The sequence below is a fragment of the Ranitomeya variabilis genome, chromosome 6, assembly GCF_051348905.1.
Source record: "Ranitomeya variabilis isolate aRanVar5 chromosome 6, aRanVar5.hap1, whole genome shotgun sequence".
Lineage (NCBI taxonomy): Eukaryota > Metazoa > Chordata > Amphibia > Anura > Dendrobatidae > Ranitomeya > Ranitomeya variabilis.
The window spans coordinates 361,266,143-361,281,182 of record NC_135237.1 but is presented as its reverse complement, the minus strand read 5'-3'; the positions used below and the strand labels follow the sequence as shown (position 1 = coordinate 361,281,182).

At 41.0% G+C, this 15,040-nt stretch overlaps 1 long non-coding RNA gene across 9 annotated transcripts in view; it reads right to left on the bottom strand.

The window, feature by feature from the left end:
* Positions 1-15,040, bottom strand: part of LOC143782488 (uncharacterized) — a 435,273-nt gene that overhangs the window by 126,837 nt on the left and 293,396 nt on the right. For 6 of the 9 annotated variants that reach the window (XR_013216965.1, XR_013216963.1, XR_013216972.1 and 3 more), the window contains one exon: positions 2,700-2,795. The exons of the other annotated variants lie outside the window; for them this stretch is intronic. This is a non-coding gene — a long non-coding RNA (uncharacterized LOC143782488). The remainder of the gene's footprint in view (positions 1-2,699; positions 2,796-15,040) is intronic. 9 annotated transcript variants of the gene reach the window in all.

Genomic DNA, 15,040 nt, shown 5'->3' with positions numbered 1-15,040 from the left:
TACTGTTACAATGGTAACCAGGGTAAATATCGGGTTACTAAGTGCGGCGCTGCGCTTAGTAACCCGATATTTACCCTGGTTACAAGTGAACACATCGCTGGATCGGTGTCACACACGCCGATCCAGCGATGACAGCGGGTGATCAGTGACGAAATAAAGTTCTGGACTTCTATCTCCGACCAACGATATCTGTTTTGAATTCTGCTCTTGGGCTCCCTCCGGTGGTTGTTGGTGGTAGTGCAGTTGTCTTGAAGTTGTAATCCGGGCAGGTGTTTCTGCTGATTGCAGCTCTATTAGGTATTTAGGTGTGCAGGTTCCATGAGTCCATGCCAGTTGTCCATTGTACTTGGAGGGATTGCATCTCTCTCTGGCTCCTCATGCCCTGCTGCCAAATTCAGCTAAGATAAGTGTCTGTTTTTTTGTCTCTGTGCACACATGCAGTGTGCTTTGCAATTCAGTGCAATTCATTGTGTTTTTGTCCAGCTTAGACTTTGTTTGGATTTTTCACTCATGCTGGATTCTCAGGAGATGCAGATATACTTTCTATATCTTTAGTTAGATGTAGAATATTTGTATAATCTGCTGTGGATATTTTTAGGATTTTAATACTGACCGCTTAGAATTCTGTCCTATCCTTTTCTATTTAGCTAGAAGTGCCTCTTTTGTTAATCCTGTTTTTCTGCCTGCGTGTGTTTTTCCTCTTATACTCACAGTCAATATTTGTGGGGGGCTGCCTATCCTTTGGGGTTCTGCTCTGAGGCAAGATAGAATTCCCATTTCCATCTATAGGGGTATTTAGTCCTCCGGCTGTGTCGAGGTGTCTAGGACGTGTTAGGTACATCCCACGGCTACTTCTAGTTGCGGTGTTAGTTTAGGGTTTGCGGTCAGTACAGGTTCCACCTACTCCTGAGAAAGATTCATGCGGCTCCAAGGTCACCAGATCATAACAGATATCACAGCGGGATCCAGATCGCTGCTGCGTGTCAAACACAACGAGATCGTTATCCAGGACACTGCAATGTCACGGATCGTCGTCGTTCTCGCTGCAAAGTCGCTTAGGTCTCACAATGCTTGAAGAAGAGATGATAAGACCTCTGTATCTTGGAAGCTATATCTTACCTAGTCATTCAAAATAAAGTTGTCACTTAACCACATTTCATGTTTCTATTATATTACACTATTATACCATTATTCTACAATACTACCCTCTTTGAGTTGTCATTTTCTGATTCTTTTTGAATGTTTAGTTGTTTATAACTTGTTTATTTGAATGGTTGTTATTCCATTAGACATGTCTATGGTCCCTCATGACCACTTGTCTATCAGTGGTCCTAATGTTCTTAGGACTCTTTAATTATCCAGTGTTTGAAATGCTATTTTTTAAAGTCACTGACATGGACTTACCATGAGACATGACGTGGTTAGAGGTGTTAACGGGGTCAGAATGATTTTGCTTACCCATTAAAAAATATATTAACTTTAACTTCATAGAAGAGTCAAGGAGCTCAGATTTGACTGCCAAGCAATACAAGAGGATGTGGTTCACCCACAGACTGTTTAGAGAAAAAATACACCACATAAGAAGTCTTCATTTTAAAGGGACAAAAAGTAAAAATTTGTAGCCCACCTCAAGCCATAGTCAGTTTCGTGACCTCCTAGATGTCCCAGTGTGGTTTTCCTCATTGCGAGGTGGGTCACTTCTAATTGGGTCTGAAACCACTTGTAAAAGTAGCTAAGATGGTTTACCTCATCTAAGGATTATTTTAAGATTCAGATGCTTATACAATATTTTAAGATGTGGCAGATCCAAGGTTTATGTTTATTTTCATTCAATGTTCGCTTTTTTCTGCAATGGGAATTTCTAAACAATGTCCCCTTTGATAAGATCATAGCATTAAACTTCACTATAGTTTTACTTGCACCAGCATATGAGAGCAGCAGTCCCTGTAAAAAAATGTAATAATCTGAAAAGTTTAGTGCTTTATCAGAAAGTAATCTAATACCTGACAAGGATGTTCTCAGACATCAGTGACGGAAATTAAAGTAGCTAATTTTGAAACACTAATTTGGACACTGGAAAAGTGACCTTGGGTGATTTAACAATATCAGCTTATTAATGGGCAAATTCAAAGAGCAATTTGGGTTAAAAAACAAACAAACCGTAGTTTGTTTTAGCTCAGTTTTAAATGAACTGAACAAAAGTTCAACCACCTGGTTTCCGTAGGTCGTTTAGAAAACCAATCACTATATTGATGTATTGCAACATATGAACTTAGTTGTATGTGACTTAATATCAAGACATTTATAGCTAGTTACGCCTTTTTAGCTAACTTGACTTTTTTTTATAACTTTAGTAAAGAAGAAAATACTACCCTACCAACCTACTGTATTATTGTACATTACAATCAGTTAAAAAGGGAAGAACATATTTGGGGCAATTCATCAAAGTTTTTTTGCTGGATTTCTGGTAAAAAAAAAGCTTTTGAAAAGTCGCCTTTTTTAGGCAACCAGATAGCATGCGTAAAAAATTAGATTTTTGGCATGTTCATGCCATTCTTGCTCCAGCTCCGACAAAGTGAGCTGATCTTGGGTGTGATAGGAGCGTGACAACCCTCTTCTTGTCATGAATTTGACAAGTAAAACTGGATAAAGATTTGTGGCAAGGCGCACATATTGGTGCACGCCGCACCACACCTCACCTGGTTCATTAAGCGGCATGAGAATCAGGAAGGTCGGCTCCAAAACATTCCCTCATCAAGATCAGTGATAGAATAGCCGTTCTTGATGAATCGCACCTATTGTAAAGAGAAAAAAATATATGTTGGTCAACACAAAATAGACATCAAGAAAATTAACAAAAAATCCTCCCCAGTGGAGTTTTTATATACCCAGCCGTTAAAGTTGCAGTAGAAAGGTAGAAGCATTTGCATACCAAGGGCTGTCTACAGATTGCAAATGTTAATAAATCATCACTAAAGTCACTAAAAAGCCTATTGACACTTCATATACCAAATGGAAAAGAGGGAAGGGAGATGCAGCTGCAGCATTACTCTTTCAGTGAGTTTCTGCAGCTGCATGATTTAACATGAAAGGTCGAAGCAAGAGGGGAACCTATGGTTTGGAGCACACAGTACAGTCTTTACATTGTACCAGGAATACACCATCAACTTCAAAAGTATGGAGAACAACATTGGGGAGGGAAACCCCTAAATTACGCAGGGTAGGGTCTGTTCACTTGTCATTTTTGCCATTCCACCAAGGTTTCCAGCATTTTAACAGCAAGAACATCATATTCTGCACAATTTTATTTTGCTGACCAACCATAATAGAATGCAATATTACAAATGAAAGCCATAAGAATCATGTCTTAAAGGGAATCAGTCAACAGAATTTCATCCCCAAACTATTTAAATGTACATGCAGCTTTTTCGATAACAAATACCTTTACCTAGTTAGTCATTTGTCCTTTACTCAGAAAACAGTGTTTGAATAGATATGCAAATGAGTCTGAAGTGCTTTGGAGAGTGGAAACATTCTTCACGCCTCCGTCACTCCAGCTCGATTCCTTGTCCTGCACTGCTTTCTCTTGCTAGACTGCAGCTCCTTTGCTTTGTGACTTCGAGCAAAGGAGTTTTCAGCACAGGTGTGGAGATGAAAGAGAACTTCATTTCTCCATCTTCTCCGTTGTCTGCGAATATCAGACTCATAGTCATCTGAGTGCAGTCCGACGTTTCACACGCACCCATAGACTTGTATGGGTGCGCATGATCCGAACTCCAGAGCCACTCGCACCATTCTGCAATTTTTCTCTCACGCCTAATCGGCATGTAAAGAAATAGCAGATCTACACTGCCTCATAGTATAACATGTTATAAGCTCATGTGAGTGAGACCTTATGGAAACACGCACAGCAGTAACCAAAGAGAGTGAAACACTCCAAAAAAGACAACAAGATGACAAGTGCGACCCCCAATTATACACAATGTAGGAGGAATTTAATTTAAATTATAAAAGATGTGTAAGAAAAGGAAAATATTTTGAAATACAAATTATTTTCTGGACGCATTATATGGAAATACAATTTTATACTCCTCTGGGCATAGGAACTAATGTCAGTGGATATATATTGTGCATAATACTGACAAATATATTGTACCTATAAAAATAAATATTTGCAGCATTTATCAGTTGCTGTCTAGTCGATATAGATCAACCTGGGATATAACTGTGCATAATGTGATCAATGTGTATGGATATTGTGGATGGACCGATGTGGCTATTGCCGGGAGTTCTTTGGGAGGCTCATGGAATGGAATACAGTAAGCTTCTAAATGGTATAGAAATATGGATTAATATATAGGAGAGTAAACACATATTTCAATATTAAATTAAAATAGGCATACTTCTATCCTTGACCTGAGTTGCGACATTTCTAAATATTTCCATCGTGTATGCATATAAAGCAGTGTACTCAGAAATCGAAGTAAAACTCAGCAAGGACTAATTCCATATGATTTTGCAGTACAGAATTAATGTAAAAATTATTTATGGCCCCCTGCTGACCTTGGGGAAAACTTAGCAGACGGATTTTCCATCAACCGGACCTATTTTTATTGAGCATATGTATAAACAGACATATATGTGAACTAATCACAAATATTCTGGCAACCAACGGCGTCTTAAAAGCAAATCAGACAGTCCCATAGTCAGACCGTACCTCAGTGTACAATATATTGCAAATCCCTCTTGCGCTTAAGAGTTTTAGACATGTCTAAGGTCTACTTAAAATATAAAACATTTCATTCCAGAATACCTTTTACAGCAATTTGAGAAAATATGTATTTATATAGGCCGCTGGATTTCGGTCTAGCGTGAATAATATGAATAACGTCAGGGTAATCAGGCTGGGAAAGCAGAGTTCACAGCAGTGTGCAGAGGCGTCCATTGGGCAGGGTAAACACCTGCATTAAAAGGAGCATTCATTGTAAGCACCCTGCATACGGCTGGACGAGGTAGGCATATTGGGATACATTCGTGCAACGTGTCCATTATAATTCAGGTCTTTTCTGGATTGCATAAACATATTCATAAAAAAATGGTATAAAAAATACTGAATCACCGCAGGGATTAAAATATAAAAGTGGGTCAGTGTGACTTGGCAGCCAGACATCCAGGCAGTAATCCCATCTGCATTAAATTTTCACTGAACTGAAAAAAGGAGAGAGGGAGAGAGAGGGAGAGATGGGAAAAAAGGCCCCGGTGCTGAATTTCATCACCGTATTACAAAATGTTATCAAACATCTCCAGAGCGCACTGACACAGTAACCCAGTCAAGTAATAATAGGTCTCTGTATTCGCTAGTATGTGGTTCCCCAAAGCCGGCATTACTGAAATAAGCAATGAATTATCTGTCGCACAACAGGAGTATTTGCAACAAGCGTGAAAATTATTCAAGAAACACTATAAGCACCTGCATATCTACTCTTGTCATTACTTGCCCTCAGGACCAAAAAATATGCACATCATTTTTCCAGGTCTCCCTAAGAGGGAAAAGATGTTTCGACATTATCACAGTGTCATTGCGGTGACATTTCCTAGCCCAAGTCGTTTTGAAATGATATGCACATCATTTGATCCTATAAAAAGTATTTGCGAGCACTGCCAATATGGGAAAAAAAATGCTGCCGTTAATGTAACATAATCCGTATAAAAATATTCTCCGCTCACCACTGTTGTTTCTATAGCATAATGAGGTCCTATTACTGGAGAGTATCTAATAACAAGCCCAGGGCTAATGCTTTCATCTGGCCGCCTGCAAAAAGGAAGCAATAAAGCTGTAAACAATTCTCTTTGTGTACATTTCAGGGGAAATGAATAATGAAAGTTGTCATTTTTCTTTTGCTTATGAAACATGAAGAATTGTAATAATCAAATGTCTGTCAAGTGCCTTAACATGTCTGAGCGAAACATAAGCTGGTGTATTGTAGGTTCTTTACCTTACCTGACTTCTATAGTCATGGCGGTATGCACGTGTATGATTATGTGCATAAGGGCTCGTACGCATGGCTGTAATGTTGGCCAAGTGCAATCCAGCCAAACATTAGATTGCACTCGGACCAATGTTAGCCTATGGGGTCATGCACATGTCTGCTTTTTTCCATAGACTGAGGTGGTCCGAGGAAAAAAATCACAATGTGGCCATGTTTGATCTGATATTACGATCGTATCCGGCAATGCAAGTCAATGAGTCTGTGGAAAATATCGGACAGATGACATCTGAGTACAGTCCAATTTTCACAGACTGACAAAAAGGAGAGGAAGGACTTTTTTTTGCCATGTTCTCCTCATCCGAGAGAATTGGATCACACTCTGATCAAAGTTTGATTTGCATAATCGATCCGATTCTCTCAGGAGATACAAAATGTGCAGGTGTGACCCTAGCATAAGACTTAGGCCGGAGTCACACTGCCGTATAACACAGCCGAGTGCCAAGAGATAAAACATTGCGTAGCACTTGGCCCAGTGTTATACTTTGGGGCAGCTCAGATCTGTGATTATTTCCTCATGCTATTTTGTCTCATTTGCCCCCATACAAGTCTATGGGTGCGAGTGAAACATCACACTGCACTCGGATATCACTCGTGTGCAGTGAGATATACGCCGGTGCCGGCAGCAGAGGAGATGGAGATGTTACTTTCTCTGTCTCCTCCACCGCTGTGCTCCGATCCTGTCATGTGAGCTCATCGCAGCACAGTAGCCCTGACACTCGGCTCACATTCGTAGCAGAGCAGGAGCCGAGGGTCACTAGCACATTGAATCTGATGCTGTATGCTACTGTGACTCCGGCCTTACAATGTTCCTTGTCTAAGAAGGTAGATCTCAATGGGGCATTACTATCTTAGTAAGAGATGACACATAGCTGATTGGGACTGATCTTTGGCACTCTCCTCATTTTTGAATGGAGGGTTCATGGCCCTACTTCAGAGGTGTGCGTGATCTTTAGGCCACGGTCACACTATCAGTATTTGGTCAGTATTTTACATCAGTATTTGTAAGCCAATACTGATAGTGTGACTGTAGCCTTACAGTTTTTTCCTGCATAAAGGCGCTTGTAGCCCAATGGTTATACAAGGAACCTCACTTTAATAGACCACCATGACTGGGAATTCCCTGTGCAGATAAATAGTTACATAGTTACATTTATATAGTTGCATATATATAGTTACTGTGGCCCACCTATTCTGACACTCACTGGTGGTCCCAGAGGTCGCCCTGCCAGTGAACATTAAATAATGGCATACCTTAGAGATATGGCCTCCTTCACTAAGATGAGACTAATCATGTAGGTTGTAAATCGAGGGTTTTTTCATGCTATATTTACTGAAGTAAAGTATGATTTTGACCTTATAATACAAATTGCAGCACTAAGAAGCAGACAAAAATATTCAGCAATTCAAATTTTGTCCCAAATTTTGAAAGGGCGCCTTTGTCTTATAACCATTTTAGTCCCAAGTTTGGCAGCAACACTTCCGTTTCTGCGCTCCACCCAGTGTAGGGGATGTGAAAGTATTTTTGTTCCCTCTTCTCCCCAACCCCTTTAAGAATTCAAATAATGTATATTTTATTAATGTGTTCGTACACGGTGGTACTGCTACACATAAAGTGAATTTCCACCGTGTACAAGAGTATTGCTAAGCCCCTTGTGTATTGCTCTTGATATATGTATGCCTTTAAATGCACAACTGTTTGCACACTTTTGATAGGGAAAGTTTGTCCCCCCACCCATTATAGTGATAGGGGTGTAGTGTCTATAGTTGGCCAATGGGGGGGGCGCTGTAGCATATACAGTGCCTTGCAAAAGTATTTGGCTCCCTGGAACTTTTCAACCTTTTCCCACATATCAAGCTTCAAACATAAAGATACCAAATGTAAATTTTTGGTGAAGAATCAACAACAAGTGGAACATAATTGTGAAGTTGAACAAAATTTATTGGTTATTTAAAATTTTTGTGGAAAATCAAAAACTGAAAAGTGGGGCGTGCAATATTATTCGGCCCCTTTACCTTAATACTTTGTTGCGCCACCTTTTGCTGCGATTACAGCTGCAAGTCACTTGGGGTATGTCTCTATCAGTTTTGTACATCGAGAGACTGAAATTCTTGCCCATTCTTCCTTGGCAAACAGCTCGAGCTCAGTGAAGTTTGATGGAGATCGTTTGTGAACAGCAGTTTTCAGCTCTTTCCACAGATTCTCGATTGGATTGAGGTCTGGACTTTGACTTGGCCATTCTAACACCTGGATATGTTTATTTGTGAACCATTCCATTGTAGGTTTTGCTTTATGTTTGGGATCATTGTCTTGTTGGAAGACAAATCTCCGTCCTAGTCTCAGGTCTTTTGCAGACTCCAACAGGTTTTCTTCAAAAATGGTCCTGTATTTGGCTCCATCCATCTTCCCATCAATTTTAACCATCTTTCCTGTCCCTGCTGAAGAAAAACAGGACCAAACCATGATGCTGCCACCACCATGTTTGACACACACGTTCAGGGTGATGAGCTGTGTTGCCAAGCATATCGTTTGACATTGTTGCCAAAAAGTTCGAGTTTGGTTTCATCTGACCAGAGCACCTTTTTCCACATGTTTGGTGTGACTCCCAGGTGGCTTGTTGCAAACTTTAAATTACACTTTTTCTGGATATCTTTGAGAAATGGCTTTCTTCTTGCCACTCTTCCATAAAGGCCAGATTTGTGCAGTGTATGACTGATTGTTGTCCTATGGACAGACTGTCCCACCTCAGCTGTATATCTCTGCAGTTCATCCAGAGTGATCATGGGCTTCTTGGTTACATCTCTGATCAGTCTTCTCCTTGTTTGAGATGAAAGTTTAGAGGGACGGCCGGGTCTTGGTAGATTTGCAGTGGTATGATACTCCTTCCATTTCAATATGATCGTTTGCACAGTGCTCCTTGGGATGTTTAAAGGTTTGGAAATCATTTTGTATCCAAATCCAGCTTTACACTTCTCCACAACAGTATCACGGACCTGCCTGTTGTGTTCCTTGGTCTTCATGATGCTCTCTGTGCTTCAAACAGAACCCTGAGACTATCACAGAGCAGGTGCATTTATACGGAGACTTAATTACACACAGGCGGATTATATTTATCATCATTAGGCATTTAGGACAACATTGGATCATTCAGAGATCCACAATAAACTTCTGGAGTGAGTTTGCTGCACTGAAAGTAAAGGAGCCGAAAAATATTGCACGCCCCACTTTTCAGTTTTTGATTTTCCACAAAAATTTAAAATAACCAATAAATTTCGTTCAACTTCACAATTGTGTTCCACTTGTTGTTGATTCTTCACCAAAAATTGACATTTGGTATCTTTATGTTTGAAGCATGATATGTGGGAAAAGGTCGAAAAGTTCCAGGGAGCTGAATACTTTCGCAAGGCACTGTAGTTAGAGTAGGAGGGGCACAGTGGCATAAGAATAGTTAGGCTTCCTGGTATTAGTCAGTCAGAGCCTGGGCGCCTGTGCAGCTCACTGGGCTGCCTAGCCAGGAGTTGTGCCCCACAAGGTTAAGGAAGGAGCCCAGCATAGAACAGCACACTGAAGAATTCCTCTAGGAGGAAAGGAGTGTGTGAACGCTGCTGACGCAGCTGAAGGAATCTGTCCCCATAGAGAGAGAAGTTTGTTCAGCCAGGCAGCATGAGCAAGATGTGGCAGGTCTTTGCCTGGGCGTGCCCTCTTAGAACCGGGGCAAAGCAGTGTAGCACTCCCCCATGTGAGGCAAGAATTCTGGATGGAATAGATTAGGCGGGACCAGAAGATTATGTCTGACCAGGGGCTGAGCATAGTGAAGAAAGGGACAGAGAAGGGACAGAAAGGAACAAATCGACTGTGATACTTGAAGTGCCTTTATTTGAACAAGCTGTACTGTGTAAAAGAGATAACATTGAAGTTGACAGGAGTGTGTATCCCTTATTTCGGAACCGTCTGTGAGGAATACATCCCTGTACCGGGCAAGTCCAGATGGTGCAGAGAATCAGCACAGAGGAACCACAGAAGAGAAACGTGGTCTTATGCAGGAGGGGGTCCAGGGAGTGATACAGGGGTTGCTGTCGGCCATGGCTACCTCCCTGGTCCCCCCTCCTACTACAGGACAGCGTTTAATGTGTGATCACAGGCTCAGACTGGCTGAACAAGGAATCCCTAGGTGGGATTGCCTACAACCATGCCCAGGAGTGGTGGTGGGTCCGCCACTGCTTGTGCTATTTTCAGCTGGATGTGCTTCCTTGCACGCACCCCTAGTTTATAAGTAGTGCAGAGCTGATAGCCACTGGCTCTCTACGCCACAATATCTACTATCTATACTACTTATTGAGGCTAGCAGATGATGCCTGCGTCTCCTCGCAAGAGGCACAATGATGTCACTGCATTGTGCCTCGTGTGATGATCTATGGAGGAAATAGGAGACGCTCCTTGTCAGAGTGGGGACATGTGAGAAGAAACATTTTTAATTTTAATTGCTATGTGAAGAGAACCAGCTTTGTAGACATTATTACTATATTCAGGCCAGATTGGGGGACATTATTAATGTATAGGCATCATAATGGGGGGGAAACATTATTTTTGTATGGGGACCAACAATGGGGTCATTATTACTATATTGGGGTCATAATGGGAGACATTATTATTATTATGAGACCATAATGGGGGCCATATTACTCTTTGGATCCAGAAGTGTGGATTTTCTTAATATGTGAGGTGACAATAAATTAACAATATTCCTCTTGTGATCCCACACTTGTTTTAACTGCATTGAGGCATGAAATGTGGACTCTAATACTATCAGGGGGCAGAAAAGATGTGTGTCACTGTGGAGAGGGCATTATTGCTGTATTTGAACATAACGATGGACATTACTACTGTTTTAGGGGCACAAAGGGAAATTTTACTATTAAATGGGGGCTACAAAAGTGAGCATTAATACTGTATGGGGACCACATGAGAGGACATTTCTAGTGTAAGGGTGTCACAACTCAGGACATTACTGCTATAACATACGTATATATATATATATATATATATATATGCAGAGGACCCTGCTTTTCAGTGATGTCTCACTTACTAGGCTGTCTTTCTGTAAAAATAAAAGCAGTGTTTTATCAGCAGGAGATTATCAATACAGGACAAGCTGCCTCATGCCTCCTAGTCCAACCAAGCCCCCAGCACTAATTAGCAACTTTCTGTCACTGTAGATTGTACACAGAAAGCTGCCGATCAGTGGTTTAGGCTGGGCTGCACAGGGTTCAACATTCAGAGCAATGCTAAATCTTACTGTAAGTAGATATAGCTGTGTTTCCATCATAACTGCTGCACCCAGTACACATATATCACTGGAAGATTGTGGTGTGTGCACAATAATTGTGCAAAAGTCTCCTATATTTTAAGATATTTTAAGATTTTGCTATTTGCAGTCTATCGGCTATGTCAGTAATATACTTTATGGGTGAGAAGCCTGAGAACCACCAGTTGCACAGGACTCCCCCATCCTACAGCCACGGATAACTGATGTGACTGCACCAGGTCCTGTGAATCGATTCCCATTAACTGTAATTAGGAACTTCTGCTGTCGTCAAATAGAATTCCAAAATGTGGAAACAAGTGGAGAAGGTGCTGCTGTATTTATTTTTCAACCATGTTAAATCGGAACAGGTTTCAGCTCTGGAACAATATCTTCTACAGATGAATCTAAGGAAAGCTCTTTGTAGCTAAATGCGCTATGACTAGAGATGACAGATGAGCGAATAGACCTGTGAAAAATCAAATTTCCCCAAAATTTGGGAATCTGATGAATTTGAATATTTTTAGGATTCAATTTGTACTAATCAAGCAAAAAGATGGTCAGCCGGATACTATTCTGCTGCCTTCTTGTCAGAGACAGGAAGGAGTTAAATACTAAAAACCTCCAGTGCTCCCCAATCCTCCATAACAGGATAGTGATTGGCCTAACATCAGACAGGTGAAGATCTAGGACAGGTCAGCATAATGTATTTTATTAATGTTTAAAGGGAATATTTCAGCAGGTTTTGTTACCTCATTTGAGAGCAGCTTAGTGTAGGGAGAGAGACCCTAATTCCAATGATGTATAACTTCAATTACTGGGTGCAGCAGTTGTGACACAACCAGAAATCTTAGATGTAGGATGTAGCAGAGCTCTGAAAGCTAACCCCGCTCACACCAGGCTCTGTATGTACATTGTCTATTGACAGTGAGCTTCTTATCACAGGTGAGGACAGTTGGATGAAATGGCACCTGGCAGCTAGTCCAGGCAATGATAATGTCCTAGTGATAAAACCTTCATTGTAAGTAAACAGCACACAGTGTGATAAGTGACACGTCGCTGAATTCAGTGTTTTAACCCCTACCTCATGCTGTCCTTAAATTTCATAGCACAAACCAGCTGACAGGTTCCCTTTAACCCCTTCTCTCTGCCTATTGTTCTTGAGTCTTGAGAGATCACAGAGCATAATAATGACAATTGAAGCACTTTTGATTCAGAACAAATCTGTCAGGTGATCTGAGCGAATCTGCTCAAAACTAATTTCAAGAGATTTACTCATCTCCAGTTATAATATTTCATGGTTTAAAATAAAAACAGCACCATTTACACCCATTTCCTCATGCAGGAGTTTCCACTTGATGATAGCGCTACAACATTCGTCCTATTCTTTCCTGCTGAGCCAGTGCTGTGTTAATTGATCATGACAATAATGGGGTCAGCACAGGACAGGGATGGATATATATGATTACTGATGTGCCTGCATCATTTACCTACATTAGTATGGTATATTACTTACTTAGGTTAGGTTACATTCCAAGATTTGGGAGAATTGTTGACGCTGTGTATTTTTGAAAAAATACAAGTAACCAATTTTAAATAATAGGTGGAGAAATGGCGCAGAAAATAAAAAACTCAACGTGGGAACATAGCCTTAGAGGACCAAAAAATGGTGCAGGCCCCACAGTAAAGTCTCAAAAAATCAAGTGTATCCCAGGAAATTGAGGTTGGTAAACGCTTTTGACTTTTAGCATCTGATCACTCTCAGACTACCCCACGTCATAAGGCTGCATGAGATTTGACCCATGAAACGTCCCTCCAAAATAACGACTGGGGGATTGGAATAAATCCTGAAAGCTGCTGACGAACATACGTGGCATCTGTCCCGTCTGCAATTCTCCCGCTATTGGGCAGCAGTGCCAAGTGGGATCACATGACACGGACAATGACTCCTTAGACTCAAGGAGTTTCCAAGGCGTCCCAGAGATTGTCAAGATATGTCACAGAATAAACGGAGGGAAAAAGAGAAGGAAACCGGGGTTATTACAAGGCATCTAGTGTGGAAGAGATAGATTGGCGCATAAACCGGCCCACCCTGCTCCACCTCGGCACAGATTCTCCTGGTGTCAGATCTTTGCAACAATTGATTTTGTACCATTTACGATTCGGATAAGTTCCCTGATGGCAGTAAGGAATAAGAGCTAATCCAATTATTTTCTTTTAAGAGGCCGACCTTAGCCGGTAATTTACCAACGTCTTCATATTTATCATCTGAGCAAGTTGATATAAGAGAAGAGCAAACAACGTGAACGATGAGTGATGGGGGGCACTGTTAAAGAGCAAGCTGGAGAAATTACATATGTGAGTGCTCGCAGACACCGGGCAGACAGAGATTAATGCAGGCAACGCCTACAACATGGGAAACGATGCCGGATCAAGGCTTCTCAGATCTCCAATGACTGAAGAAAATATAAAGGAAGATTTTTAAGCTATAAAACATGGTGCAGTTCAGGGACTTATGATGCACATTTTGGGGCTCCCTTTACTCTGCATGCTATTGATTAATGATTGCTTCATTCATGGTGTACAGATGTCTGGTGCGGGAAGATAGTTCCCAGATCATACGGCTCAGAGTCATTGCAATTATTCTTACTGGTTCTATGTGCTATCGGTTACGTTAGGTGGCATATATATGTGGATTTATGTCAGTAGGTACAGGTGTCACAGGTTAAGGCCGATATTCGCAGGAGGCTACAGGTGCTGCAATGCCTCATGGCCACTAATGACTATCCTCATATGTTAATACATCCCTTTATGCTGTTCTATCTAAAGATGGAGCTCTTGCCTTCCTCCTACAACAGTAGCCTAGTAAGACACATGGTGGCAGTCATATGACGGCTATTGAAAGCCTAGGCCATGCCGGAGAAAATCAATACTCGCAAATGTAGGAATCCAAGAACGAACGCTGTGATATTCCAAATAAAGCTATCACCAAAAATGATCATTTTAATATTCACTTGAAATCCAAGTTACAAGCTGTGTATTTTATTATTACTTTATTTTGCTATTATTTGCCTGTCCTTTTCCTGCTGATAGAAAGGAATATTCTAGTTTAAGATCATGTTATATAGCAGGAAGCCAGAATCCTTATAGATTACAACTGCAATGCAAACCACTATCTTTAGCAAAAAAGCAATTACAGTTTAGTAACATTTCTGACCTTCTCTCAATCACGAGGTTGCACAAACAATACAAATTATATACATCCCCTTTGAATAATTATCAATATTCCAAAATTTTGTAATATACTTCATGGCTCAAAGGGCGGTACTTGCTATCAGAAAATTAAAGGGAATCTGTCAAAGGGTTTTTTCTACCACATCTGAGGGCAGCATGGTGTAGGGCCAGAGACCCTGATTCCAGCGATGTATCACTTACTGGGCTGCTTGCTGCAGTTATGATAAAATCCCTGTTTTCTCTGCTGCAGATCTACCAGCTGTCTGATGAAGCTCTGTATAACTCCGCCCACATCACTGATTGGCAGCTTTGTGTGTATACTATACACAGGCAGAAAGCTGCCAATCAGTGTTGGAGGCGGGGTTATACACTGCTCATCAATATGGAGGACTATGGGGCAGCAGATTTACTAGTCCACTAGTGATCATCTCCTGATGGTAAACAGTGATTTTATCA